Genomic DNA, 13,121 nt, shown 5'->3' with positions numbered 1-13,121 from the left:
CTATGAGGTGTATGTGAAAATACCACCGTGTTTGGCCGATGGTCTATTGATTCGTATTTATGTGGATGGCTGTGTATCTCAATAGGAATTTAACAAACTCTGACGTGTTTTGTGCTTAGAAAATTAATGAAATGCATTTTTGTCCGTAATGCAATCTCGAATGGATTCGGGAGCTTAGAAAATTTCCCCCTAAATCAAAGTATCCCAAACTCCACCATTACAGTCCAGGCTTTAAAAATAAACATGTTTCAGTCCAGATAGTTAAATCAAATTGACAGAGTTACTAATGAAGTCACCTGTTCTTAAGCAAGGATATCCTTAAAACCTGACAGTAATGGTGGAGTTTGGAAAACTCTGTACTAAGCAACTGTCTGTAAGAAGTGTTTTTGAAGAAATAGCAGATATACTGATGTGTAGAACAAATGTACTAATAAAGATGTACTATAAAAATGATTAATAGTCTAGGTGGTCCCTTGGGCATTTTGTCCCTGAAATTCACTCCATTTTATTACGTGCACATACACATAATTGCATCCCTACCAACATGACCCTCTCCAGAAGGGACAAAATGCTCTGCTCCTGGACTTCCCTCTTAATGTATGATTGCCATCACCTGTAGTGAAACACCTTTCTTATCCATTAACCTGTTCAGCACAGGTGCCAGCAATCATACATTAAGAGAAAAGTCCAGAAGCAGAGCATTGTGTCCCTCCTGGAGAGGGTCATGTTGGGAGGTATGCACCTGTGCCGGAACATCTTTCTTATCCAGTAATCTGTTAGGTGCCAGTAATCACAAATTAAGAGAAAATTCCAGAAGCAGAACATTCTGTCCCTCCTGGACAGGGTCATGTTGGGAGGTATGCTATAATAAGTAGAGATGAGTGGGAACCGGATCCACCCCCGAACTTAACGATCCGAGCCAGGATCCAAGTCCTGCTCGGGGTTTGCTGCCTGACTCGGATCCCAAAACAAGGCAAAACATCATCCTCCCGCTTTCGGATTCTCGTAGGTCTTGGATATTATAAAGGTCCCCAGGGATCGCGGTATTTAACTCCAGCTGTGGATCTTGTACAGTGTAGACGTGACTGTGCTGTATCTGTCCAGCGGTGCTGTGCTATCCATCAGAGGTGCTGTGTTGTCCGTTAGAGGTGCAGTGTTGTCCATACAGGGGGTGCTACTGTGTCCTCCAGGTGTGCTCTTTCCGTCCCTAGTGATAAAAAAATAAAACTAATATTTTATTATTTTAAAAATTTTTTTTTTGTACTGTACCCCAGTATACATCCAGGGGCTGCTGTGTATGTACAGGGGTGCTCTGTCCATCCATCCAGGGGCTCAGGCCCAGTGTAAAATTAAAATAATAAAAGCTAAGAAGCATAAAATATAATTATAAAAAAAACTAAAACATTTTTGTTTGTGCTGTACCCCAGTGTATTATACAATTTTTATTTTATTTTCATAAGTACTGCGGTCAGACCTCAGTATTTTATTATTTCATACTCATACACATATTGTGCGACGCTGTGCGTGAAGGTGGTACCACAGTAATATATTTTATTTCGTACTCATACACGTATTGTGTGATGCTGTGGTTGAAGGTGGTACCACAGTTACATAATTTTGTTAGTATTCATACACGTATTGTGCGACACTGTGGGTGAAGGTGGTACCACAGTAATATACTTTATTTTGTACTCATACACGTATTATGCAACAATGTGGGTGAAGATGGTACCACAGTAATATATTTTATTTCTTACTCATACACGTTTTGTGCGACACTTTTGGTGAAATTAATCTACAGTATTAGATTACTAATTTTGACTCATGCACGTATTGTGTGACACTGTGGTGAAGTTGGCTCCACAGAAATATATTTTATTTCATACGCATACACGTATTGTGCGACACTGTTTTTGAAATTAAACCACAGTGTTAGATTACTATTTTTGACTCATACACGTATTGTGTGACACTGTGGGTAAAGTTAGTACCACAGTAACATATTTTATTTCGTACTCATACACGTATTGTGTGACACTGTAGCTCAAAGTAAACCATAGTGTTAGATTATTATCTCTGACTCATATACATATTGTGACACTGTAGGTGGTACATTTTTTGTACAAATTGTGGTGTGTGCTCTACCCCACTTGGTTCATGTTTGTTGATAGATATGCAGGGCAAACAGTTGAGAGGACAGCAGGAAGCACATACTAGTGCTGCAGATGCTGCCACCAGTCATGATGACACAAGTCCATCAATGTCATCTACTAAGACCGATGCCCAAGGGCTAAGTCAGGGCATGTAAAATCAAAGAAAAAGTAAAAGTCAGATTAGTACAATAACCAATAAAAAGTGTTGTCTATGCAATAAAGACAGTCTCCAATGCCCCCAATGATTATTTAAATTTTAAAAATCAAAAATTAAATTACTAATCAATTCTTCCTTCCACTACATACATACTCTACCTCCTGTCACACGGCGGGTACTTACCACCGCAGGTCCCAGGAATCGTCCCCTGCCGCCGCGGCTAGCGTTGGTGCTTAGTGGCCGCATGGGGGCGCGGCACGATCAGTGGTAAGAGTGACGGCTTCCTTGAGACTGGAGGGAGGACCTAGTGGCCCGCAGCCTCCCTGTGTGTCTGCAGTATAGGGGGCGGCAATGTTGGAGATCAAGTGCAGCACCAATGAGCGTAATGGGTGAGTGTCAGCCAATCCTGTTTTTCTGCTGCCTATAAATAGGCTGGGATTTTTGCATTCTGTGCCAGTGCTTTGTTGTGGTTATTCTGTACCCTAGCTCTGTGCTCCCACAGATTACCTTGTGCATCTCTAGGTAATTTGGTCCCATCTTGCTCTCCGAGTTGTTAGCCAGGTCACGCTGCACTACGTCCGCCAGCTCCCCAGTGCGCGGCCACGGTCAACCACTCTCCCGCCGGTGTCTTCGAGTTCTCCAGGATTCCTGTGGTGGTTCGTCAGTCTGTGTCTTTCGGTCATGTCTCCACATCATCCAGTGGGCAATCCTCGCAGCTCCTCAGTTACATCTTCGCTTCAGCTAGCTAACCCATCTTCACAGCTCTTCATTCACGTCTTCGCTTCATCCTGCAACCAGTCTTCACAGTTCTCCTTCCACGTCTTTGCATCATCCTGCAACCAGTCTTCTCAGTTCTTCATCCACGTCTTCGTATTATCCAACAACCAATATTTGCAGTTCCTTAAGCCACGTCTTCGCATCATACAGCAACTTAACTTCACAGTTCTTCAGCTACATCTTCGTATCATCTAAAGCAAACTCTTCACAGTTCTTCAGTCTCGACTTCGTATCATTCACTGGACATTCTTACAGTTTTTCACTCACGTTATCATCCCATCCAGAAACCTATTCTTCGCAGTTCATCTCACGCCCCACGTCACCCTGCAAACCTCATCATAGTTCCACAGTCATGCCCCTTCTTCAAACCAGCTCTCTCTGCAAGCACCAACCTCTTCCTTCAGGAGTTCAGAGACTTAATTCTCTACAGTTTATCAATCCCGAACTAGTTTGACTTCCTACTGCTTTATTCTGTTTGTTGCCGTTAATAAATATATGAAAAGGAATTATCTTCGTTCTCCTTGTTTCCTGCACTCCAGAGCATCTGCTCCTTCGGATGGTCTGAGTTCAATGGATTCACAAAAACAGCCTGCCTTGACACCTACCTTGGGCCCCTGATCTAGTTATTGATAAGGATCTGTGTCAGACCAAAAAAGCTAATATCACATGATTTGGCCTTTTGTGTTCCTAGAGTATTATTACCCCAATAACATTAATTTCCAGGCATTTCCAGGCATTTTTGACCACAATACAAACAATGAAAAATATATAATTACAATATATATTTTTTTAAAAATTGTAATCATCTGTACAGATTATTTTCAGCCTCAATGTAGGATCAGTTCCTGAAAGGCATGTTTGACCTGGAGAAGGATCGACCCATTGGAATAGTTTGGCAACAACAGGTGGAATGCCTCAGTCAGATTTACGTAATGTATGTACTTATTAAATAAATATGTATGTTTTTGACCAATATACACAACAATTTTTTGTATTAATTGAACATATCTTCACTTTATTGCAGACATCCTGGCAGAAAGGGAGTGAAATTGTCTCCCTTATATGGAATCCAAAACCCGCAAGATCCGACGCTGGATGAAAATAATATTGTGAGTGAGGTGGTCAAAATTGATTGGAAATGAGAGGAAATAAATGTTGTTGAGGTAATAATATTGTAGGAACAAAACAGGTCAAAACTCTGAAATTTTAGCTGTTTTTATGATTTTTCACATAACAAATTACAGATCCAAAACAAAAATCCGCAAGGGCGGTTTTGGCAAAACCAATACAGATTCAAAACACGAGGGAGGTACAGATCCAAAACCAAAATCCCCAAACCCATGATTTGGGCTGGTGCACATCCCTAATAATAAGCGAAGGTGGACAGATTGACTAGTGAATAATATGGCAAAAAATGTGAGATCACACTGGATTACCTGTATATTCTGCACCAGAAAAAAACCTGTGTTTTGACGTGTCAGTCAGAGTGTAGTAAATATAACATTGCTTGAGTTGGCAATTGGTCTTTTTGCACCAGTATAACTAATGGAGATAATGACAAATAGAGCAAGAAGTTGTGTTTTTGCACCAGTCAGTGTTTGTGGTAAAATACACCAGTTGTGATGTCAAAGGGGTACAGTATTTGTACAATTAGCAGTTGGCAAGTGCAGAAAAAATATTTAGTCCTAGTAGTGCTTTGTTAAACAAAATTGTTCAGGCAGCATTAGTAAGCAACATATTGGGGGATATTCAATTTGGCCCGAAGAGACATCGGGAGCAAAAACCCCCGATGTTTCTTGGGGTGCTGCGGTCGGGCTATTTAATTATCTCGGCCGGTAACAGTGAAACCTGTGTGTTTTTGGGTGAAGTAGCCCTGTTTTCAGATGAAAACGGGGCTGTTATCGGGCATCAGGTGAAGCAAATTCCTCGATAAGCCACGGCACGCGCCAGTTTATCGGGGCCAATTAGATAGCCCCCGGTGGCGAGACTTATCACCCGCCAGCGACGGGACAAACTTAATATCAGTGATTGCCTGTTACATCTGCCCCACCTGCAGTGCAGCATGGTTTTACCAAGGTGCACGGTTACTTGCTCTGTTGTGCTTTTCTCCCAACTCAGAATTAGGTCCATAATGCTGTGGAATTAGCAGCAGGAAAACAGATATGAGTGCAGGGCTACTGGCCAACTGTCCCGATTCCAGCGGGACAGTCCCGCTATTCGGACACATTTGGGTCGCAGTGTCTCGCGGGCGGGGAGGGGGGGTCAGTTGGGGAGGCTTTGATCACCCGCTGCTCTGCTATGCAAAGCAGCGAGTGATCGCTGAATACATGCTGTGTGCACGAGCACGTCATGTATTCAATGCTTGGAGGTCAGCAGGGGGCTGCCCAGCTGCTCTGGGAGCGCTTAGAACACCCCCACAATGAAGAAAAACAGGTTGGCGGTACGAGGCCATGCCCACCAAGTGGAGCCACACCCCTCTCACCCTAGGCCACGCCCCCTCCTCGGGTCGCGCGATGGTCACGATTAGCATGTTTAGAAAGTTGGGAGGTATGTACTGGCGAGTGGAGCCAGGTACAGGTAGCTACTACTGTAGGTAGCAGTGGCGTGCGGTCAGGTAAGGCAGAGCCTCTCCTGTCATATCCAGTATGTATACTCCAGAGTTTTCACTATAAAAATGATATGAAATATGCAAAGAAGATTTTAGAAATATCTTTTGTGTATTATTCTAATCAAGTTTATAGTAAAAACTCTTGCGTATGCTGGAGTATGACAGATGAGGTACTGCCTTCCCTGCCTACCTTCTCTGCACATCTCTTATCAAAAGTCAACAAAATTCCAGCAGTACATACTGCTGCACCTGTGCATAATGCTCTCATGATCCCTCTGGCTCCTATATGTGTGTGTAAATCTGGCTCTGGTACTAGCCAGGGCCTCCTCAGCTTCCGATAAAACCATTGCTGGGGTTAACAGAAAAACGCGTTAAGGACCTGCTACGCTGCTATTACAAGCTCCTGCACGTTATCCACTCACCGCCACAGCCAGAGCCTTCTCACCAGCGGCACTTGCTACAGCTTTTAGCCATCCGGCAGAGAGTTGCGCCCTCCCTCCCCTCATACATCAAGCTGACACCCAGAGCCGGCCTTAGGCATAGGCAAACTAGGCAATTGCCTAGGGCATTTGGTCTGCTATGGGGCACCAGCAGCTTCTGCTGATTAAAATGATATGCGGCATGCCTATATTATGTGTGTGACTGCAGCTGTATCTGCATACAAAATGCTACGTTGCAGTGTAGTCCTGGAAATCACTGTAATGTAGCATTTCATATGCAGATACAGCCACAGTCGCACACAGAATATAGGCATGCTGCATATCATTTTAATCAGCAGAAGCTGCTTGTGCATCCTAGCCACATAGTAATGCAAATAAGATGCATTTTTATAAACAAAAGGCGCCTGACATTAGCAGAGCTGCCAGCTGACTCATGCCAGGCATCTCCTGCAGAACTAGCGGCGGTGCTAGGGGGCACCAGCCAAAATCTTGCCTAGGGCATCATATTGGTTAGGGCCGGCTCTGCTGACACCGCCGCTCCCACATCAAAATCACGGACCCTGTGTACTGATCATTGGTCTCGCTGAGATCACACTGGAACCAGTGGTGAGCAAACAATTCTTCAGTCGGATGGGGAGGTGGTAGTATAGCGTACTCTCTATGGCCACAGTTCAGCTTAAACAGCTACTTTAAAAGCATTTGAACTATATTTTCAATGAGACTGTCTTGAGATTTACTAACGTGTGCTGTGAGCATTCAGTGGATTACAACTTGAACTGCATTCTGCTTATGGACTGACTGTTGGTTTATCATTATCAGGTGATCTTATATATAAATAATGTGCCATATTGTGCTTTAATATCAGCAGTGATATTTATTGTTCTTATATATGGTTTTAAAAAAATATTTATAATATTTCATAATATTAATAAATTGTCTGAGACAAAATTACTTATCTTTTATAAGCGCTCTCTTGTGATATTTTATTGTCATAGTTTGTTAGGTTGATCACGAGTAATACAGAATACTCGTATGGGAGCTGCTATAATTTAAAAAGGGGCTGATAAGATCAGCATTTATTTTGTTTTATTCAACAGAGTGGCTGATTTCGCAATTATATAAATTGTATAATTGCTATCTGTTGTATTGTATTCCTCAGCTATTTACCTCACCCATGGCCATTTCTAGCCAATTTGGCTCCCAGTGCAAACACTAAAAAAAGTGCCCCCTCCCCAATATACATATAAAAAAGTAACATTCTAAAAAGGGGGCATGGTCTCACTGTAATGGGCATGGCTTTGCTGCAATGGGTGTGGTCTTGCAGGAAAAGGCTACTTTTCACCGACATAGTGTCCCTTACACCATAATATGCCCCACACAGTAATGCCCCTTGCACCATATTAAGCACCCATACACTGCTGTATTTATAATGGGTGCAGTGTGTACACGGGCCCCTGAGTCCAGGGAATACTCACACTGTACACGCTGCACCCATTTTTTGAATACTCACCCCTCCAGAGTCCCCCTTCGATGTCAGCAGCGCAGGTAAAAGACAGTGAAAATGGAGCTGCATCCATTTTCACAGAGTTCTGCACATGAGCAGTAGAGAAATTACAGGGAATATGGTCGACAGGCCATTTACCCGTAGATCTGCACAGTAGAGTATATGTGTATATGTATATATATATATATATATATATATGTATATATATGTATATATAATTATTTTCTTGTTGTTTACCAGACATATGGGAGTGATTAGCATAATCTGTAGAAGGGTCATAACCAAATGCTGATCTAACCCTGAGAGTAGAAGTTGCATTTCTGATTCACACAGTATGATCACATTGATCATGTAAACGCAGCTCTCTCTGGTTACTGGACTCCACTGCCCTAGCCTGAGAGTTGTGTATATCTCTTCTAAGCGTCTCTCTCTTTCAGGGGTGGGCTCAATCTCAATTGTTCTAGACTGCGCCACTTGTCTAGCATTTCTAGAATTTTTGATTTTGCTTTAGGTATTTTACTGAATTGACAATTAAAGTATTATGTGGATGGGGAGTCTCACCTGGTTATCAGTGAGATCAGTCAGTCTGCCTGCTTAGAGCTGTGCAGGCAGTGCGGTGGCCACTCCTTCCCTCTCCTTCAGTCCTTTCCTGCACTGGGGTTCTATGGAGCCTGTCAGCCCCAGATTACACCAGTAGCTACTGGAAGTATACATATGGGTGTGGATTACACTAAAAAGGTCTACCAGTCAGGGTCGGTCTGGCCCACAGGGGTACCAGGGAAACCACCGGTAGGCCCCACTGCCTGAGGGCCCACTCCTTCCTCTAGGCATCAGGTTCCAGACTATGCACTTGTATTATACATGGTAGATATGTTGCATTACACTGCACTAAACTATTGTGTATTTCAAGCCTCTGTGGAGGCTGGCCACAACACCTTTGTAGGCTGGCCACAACCCTAAGTATGGGCCCCTATAACTGCATTCCCCCGGTGGGCCCTTCATGTCCCAGTCCGACACTGCTACCAGTAATAGTAGATATGCATGAGGTCGATAGAGTGAAAAGATCGACAGAGTCAAGGGGTCAACATAGAAAAGGAAGACAGTAGGAAAGGTCGACAGGGTCAAAAAGTTGACTGGGTCAATAGGTCGACATGTAAATGGTCGACACAAAAAAAGGTAGGCACAATTTTTTCTTTTTTTTGGGGGGGAGGGTTTTTTTTGGCACTTTTCTGCCACAAACAAGCCCAATTAGTTTACAACAACCCCTCGCATGGCTCGCTTCGCTCACCATGCTTCTGTGCGCTCGGCACAGGTTACTATTCATAATCCCAGTCCACGTGGATGGTAAAGTATGAAAAATATGATAGAATTTTTTTTTTAAATTGTGTCTACCTTATGTGTCGACCATTGTCATGTTGACCTTTTGACATGTTGAACTTTTGACCCTGTCAACCTTTTGAATTGTATTCCTTTACATCTCAACCTTTTGACCCTGTCGAGCTAATGTATGTGTACCATTAGTGGTAGACCTTTTGACCGTAGACCTTTTCAGTGTAGATCTATAGTCCGGATACTATATGTATATATATCACACAATTACACTGGCACTCCACTAAAAAAAATATATTACCTGGACGCCTTCCCACAGACCCAAGAGAACAGGGCTGATTAAGGGTTCCAGCCACCCTAGGCTAATACAAAAGTGGCTGCCCCCCTTCACACACACACACACACACACACACACACACACACCACCAATTTTTTGGCTTAGATTTTTTTTGCTTTAATACAGAAACAAATTTGTAATTATGGGGGTGATTCCAAGTTGATCGCAGCAGGAAATTTGTTAGCAGTTGGGCAAAACCATGTGCACTGCAGGGGGGGAGGGGGGCAGATTTAACATGTGCAGAGAGAGATAGATTTGGGTGTGGTGAGTTCAATCTGCAATCTAAATTGCGGTGTAAAAATAAAGCAGCCAGTATTTACCCTGCACAGAAACAAAATAACCCACCCAAATCTAACTCTCTCTGCAAATGTTATATCTGCCCCCCTTGCAGTGCACATGGTTTTGCCCAACTGCTAAAAAATTTCCTGCTGCGATCAACTTGGAATTACCCCCTATGTGTCAAAATTTACCATAGATTCAATTATTGTTTGCTGATACAAATAGTTGTTTGTTTGTTTTTTTTTTTTTAACAATAGACATCAAACAACAAAACTTATATAAACAATAATTTATTATCACTTGATACTACCCAAGATTATGTAAACTGCAAGAGATTAGTGATGTGCACCGGACATTTTTCGGGTTTTGTATTTTGGTTTTGGATTCGGTTCCGCGGCCGTGTTTTGGATTCGGATGCGTTTTGGCAAAACCTCCCTGAAAATTTTTTGTCGGATTCGGGTGTGTTTTGGATTCGGGTGTTTTTTTACAAAAACCCCTCAAAAACAGCATAAAACATAGAATTTGGGGGTCATTTTGATCCCATAGTATTATTAACCTCAATAACCATAATTTCCACTCAGTCTATTCTGAACACCTCACACCTCACAATATTATTTTTAGTCCTAAAATTTGCACCAAGGTCGCTGGATGACTAAGCTAAGCGACCCAAGTGGCCGACACAAACACCTGGCCCATCTAGGAGTGGCACTGCAGTGTCAGACAGGATGGCACTTCAAAAAAATAGTCCCCAAACAGCACATGATGCAAAGAAAAATGAAAGAAAAAAGAGGTGCAAGATGGAATTGTCAATTCCATTGGGCCCTCCCACCCACCCTTATGTTGTATAAACAGGACATGCACACTTTAACAAACCCATCATTTCAGCGACAGGGTCTGCCACACAACTGTGACTGAAATGACTGGTTGGTTTGGGCCCCCACCAAAAATGAAGTAATCAATCTCTCCTTGCACAAACTTGCTCTACAGAGGCAAGATGTCCACCTCCTCCTCATCGTCCGATTCCTCACCCCTTTCACTGTCTACATCCCCCTCCTCACAGATTATTAATTCGTCCCCACTGGAATCCACCATCTCAGGTCCCTGTGTACTTTCTGGAGGCAATTGCTGGTGAATGTCTCCACGGAGGAATTGATTATAATTAATTTTGATGAACATCATCTTCTCCACATTTTCTGGAAGTAACCTCGTACGCCGATTGCTGACAAGGTGAGCGGCTGCACTAAACACTCTTTCGGAGTACACACTGGAGGGTGGGCAACTTAGGTAAAATAAAGCCAGTTTGTGCAAGGGCCTCCAAATTGCCTCTTTTTCCTGCCAGTATACGTACGGACTGTCTGACGTGCCTACTTGGATGCGGTCACTCATATAATCCTCCACCATTCTTTCAATGGTGAGAGAATCATATGCAGTCACAGTAGACGACATGTCAGTAATCGTTGGCAGGTCCTTCAGTCCGGACCAGATGTCAGCACTCGCTCCAGACTGCTATGCATCACCACCAGCAGGTGGGCTCGGAATTCTTAGCCTTTTCCTCGCTCCCCCAGTTGCGGGAGAATGTGAAGGAGGAGCTGTTGACGGGTCACGTTCCGCTTGACTTGACAATTTTCTCACCAGCAGGTCTTTGAACCTCTGCAGACTTGTGTCTGCCGGAAAGAGAGATACAACGTAGGCTTTAAATCTAGGATCGAGCACGGTGGCCAAAATGTAGTGCTCTGATTTCAACAGATTGACCACCCGTGAATCCTGGTTAATTGAATTAAGGGCTCCATCCACAAGTCCCACATGCCTAGCGGAATCGCTCTGTTTTAGCTCCTCCTTCAATGTCTCCAGCTTCTTCTGCAAAAGCCTGATGAGGGGAATGACCTGACTCAGGCTGGCAGTGTCTGAACTGACTTCACGTGTGGCAAGTTCAAAGGGTTGCAGAACCTTGCACAACATTGAAATCATTCTCCACTGCGCTTGAGCCAGGTGCATTCCCCCTCCTTTGCCTATATCGTAGGCAGATGTATAGGCTTGAATGGCCTTTTGCTGCTCCTCCATCCTCTGAAGCATATAGAGGGTTGAATTCCACCTCGTTACCACCTCTTGCTTCAGATGATGGCAGGGCAGGTTCAGGACTGTTTGCTGGTGCTCCAGTCTTCGGCACGCGGTGGCTGAATGCCGAAAGTAGCCCGCAATTCTTCGGGCCACCAACAGCATATCTTGCATGCCCCTGTCGTTTTTTAAATAATTCTGCACCACCAAATTCAATGTATGTGCAAAACATGGGACGTGCTGGAATTTGCCCAGATGTAATGCACGCACAATATTGCTGGCGTTGTCCGATGTCACAAATCCCCAGGAGAGTCCATTTGGGGTAAGCCATTCTGCGATGATGTTCCTCAGTTTCCGTAAAAGGTTGTCAGCTGTGTGCCTCTTCTGGAAAGCGGTTATACAAAGCGTAGCCTGCCTAGGAACGAGTTGGCGTTTGCGAGATGCTGCTGCTGGTGCCGCCGCTGCTGTTCTTGCTGCGGGAGGCAATACATCTACCCAGTGGGCTGTCACAGTCATATAGTCCTGAGTCTGCCCTGCTCCACTTGTCCACATGCCCATGGTTTAGTTGGGTACAACTGCATTTTTTAGGACACTGGTGACTCTTTTTCTGAGGTCTGTGTACATTTTCGGTATCGCCTGCCTAGAGAAATGGAACCTAGATGGTATTTGGTACCGGGGACACAGTACCTCAATCAAGTCTGTAGTTGCCTGTGAATTAACGGTGGATAACGGAAACACGTTTCTCACCGCCCAAGCTGCCAAGGCCTGAGTTATCCGCTTTGCAGCAGGATGACTGCTGTGATATTTCATCTTCCTCGCAAAGGACTGTTGGACAGTCAATTGCTTACTGGAAGTAGTACAAGTGATCTTCCGACTTCTCCTCTGGGATGACGATCGACTCCCAGCAGCAACAACAGCAGCGCCAGCAGCAGGAGGCGTTACACTCAAGGATGCATCGGAGGAATCCCAGGCAGGAGAGGACTCGTCAGACTTGCCAGTGACATGGCCTGCAGGACTATTGGCTTTCCTGTGTAAGGAGGAAATTGACACTGAGGGAGTTGGTGGTGTGGTTTGCAGGAGCTTGGTTACAAGAGGAAGGGATTTAGTGGTCAGTGGACTGCTTCCGCTGTCATCCAAAGTTTTTGAACTTGTCACTGACTTATGATGAATGCGCTGCAGGTGACGTATAAGGGAGGATGTTCCTAGGTGGTTAACGTCCTTACCCCTACTTATTACAGCTTGACAAAGGCAAGACACAGCTTGACACCTGTTGTCTGCATTTGTGTTAAAATAATTCCACACCGAAGAGGTGATTTTTTTTGTAATTTGACCAGGCATGTCAATGGCCATATTCATCCCACGGACAACAGGTGTCTCCCCGGGTGCCTGACTTAAACAAACCACCTCACCATCAGAATCCTCCTTGTCAATTTCCTCCTCAGCGCCAGCAACACCCATATCCTCATCCTGGTGTACTTCAAC

At 44.1% G+C, this 13,121-nt stretch overlaps 1 long non-coding RNA gene across 1 annotated transcript in view; it reads right to left on the bottom strand.

The window, feature by feature from the left end:
• Nucleotides 1-708: 708 nt before the first annotated feature.
• The window catches only part of LOC134935170 (uncharacterized), an 88,047-nt gene continuing 75,634 nt past the window's right edge, over nucleotides 709-13,121 (bottom strand). The window contains exon 5 of the long non-coding RNA XR_010179955.1: nucleotides 709-1,207. This is a non-coding gene — a long non-coding RNA (uncharacterized LOC134935170). The remainder of the gene's footprint in view (nucleotides 1,208-13,121) is intronic.

Source organism: Pseudophryne corroboree, chromosome 6, assembly GCF_028390025.1.
Source record: "Pseudophryne corroboree isolate aPseCor3 chromosome 6, aPseCor3.hap2, whole genome shotgun sequence".
Classification (NCBI taxonomy): Eukaryota; Metazoa; Chordata; class Amphibia; order Anura; family Myobatrachidae; genus Pseudophryne; species Pseudophryne corroboree.
Note: the sequence above shows the minus strand (reverse complement) of the source record. Positions and strands in the feature narration are given on the sequence as shown.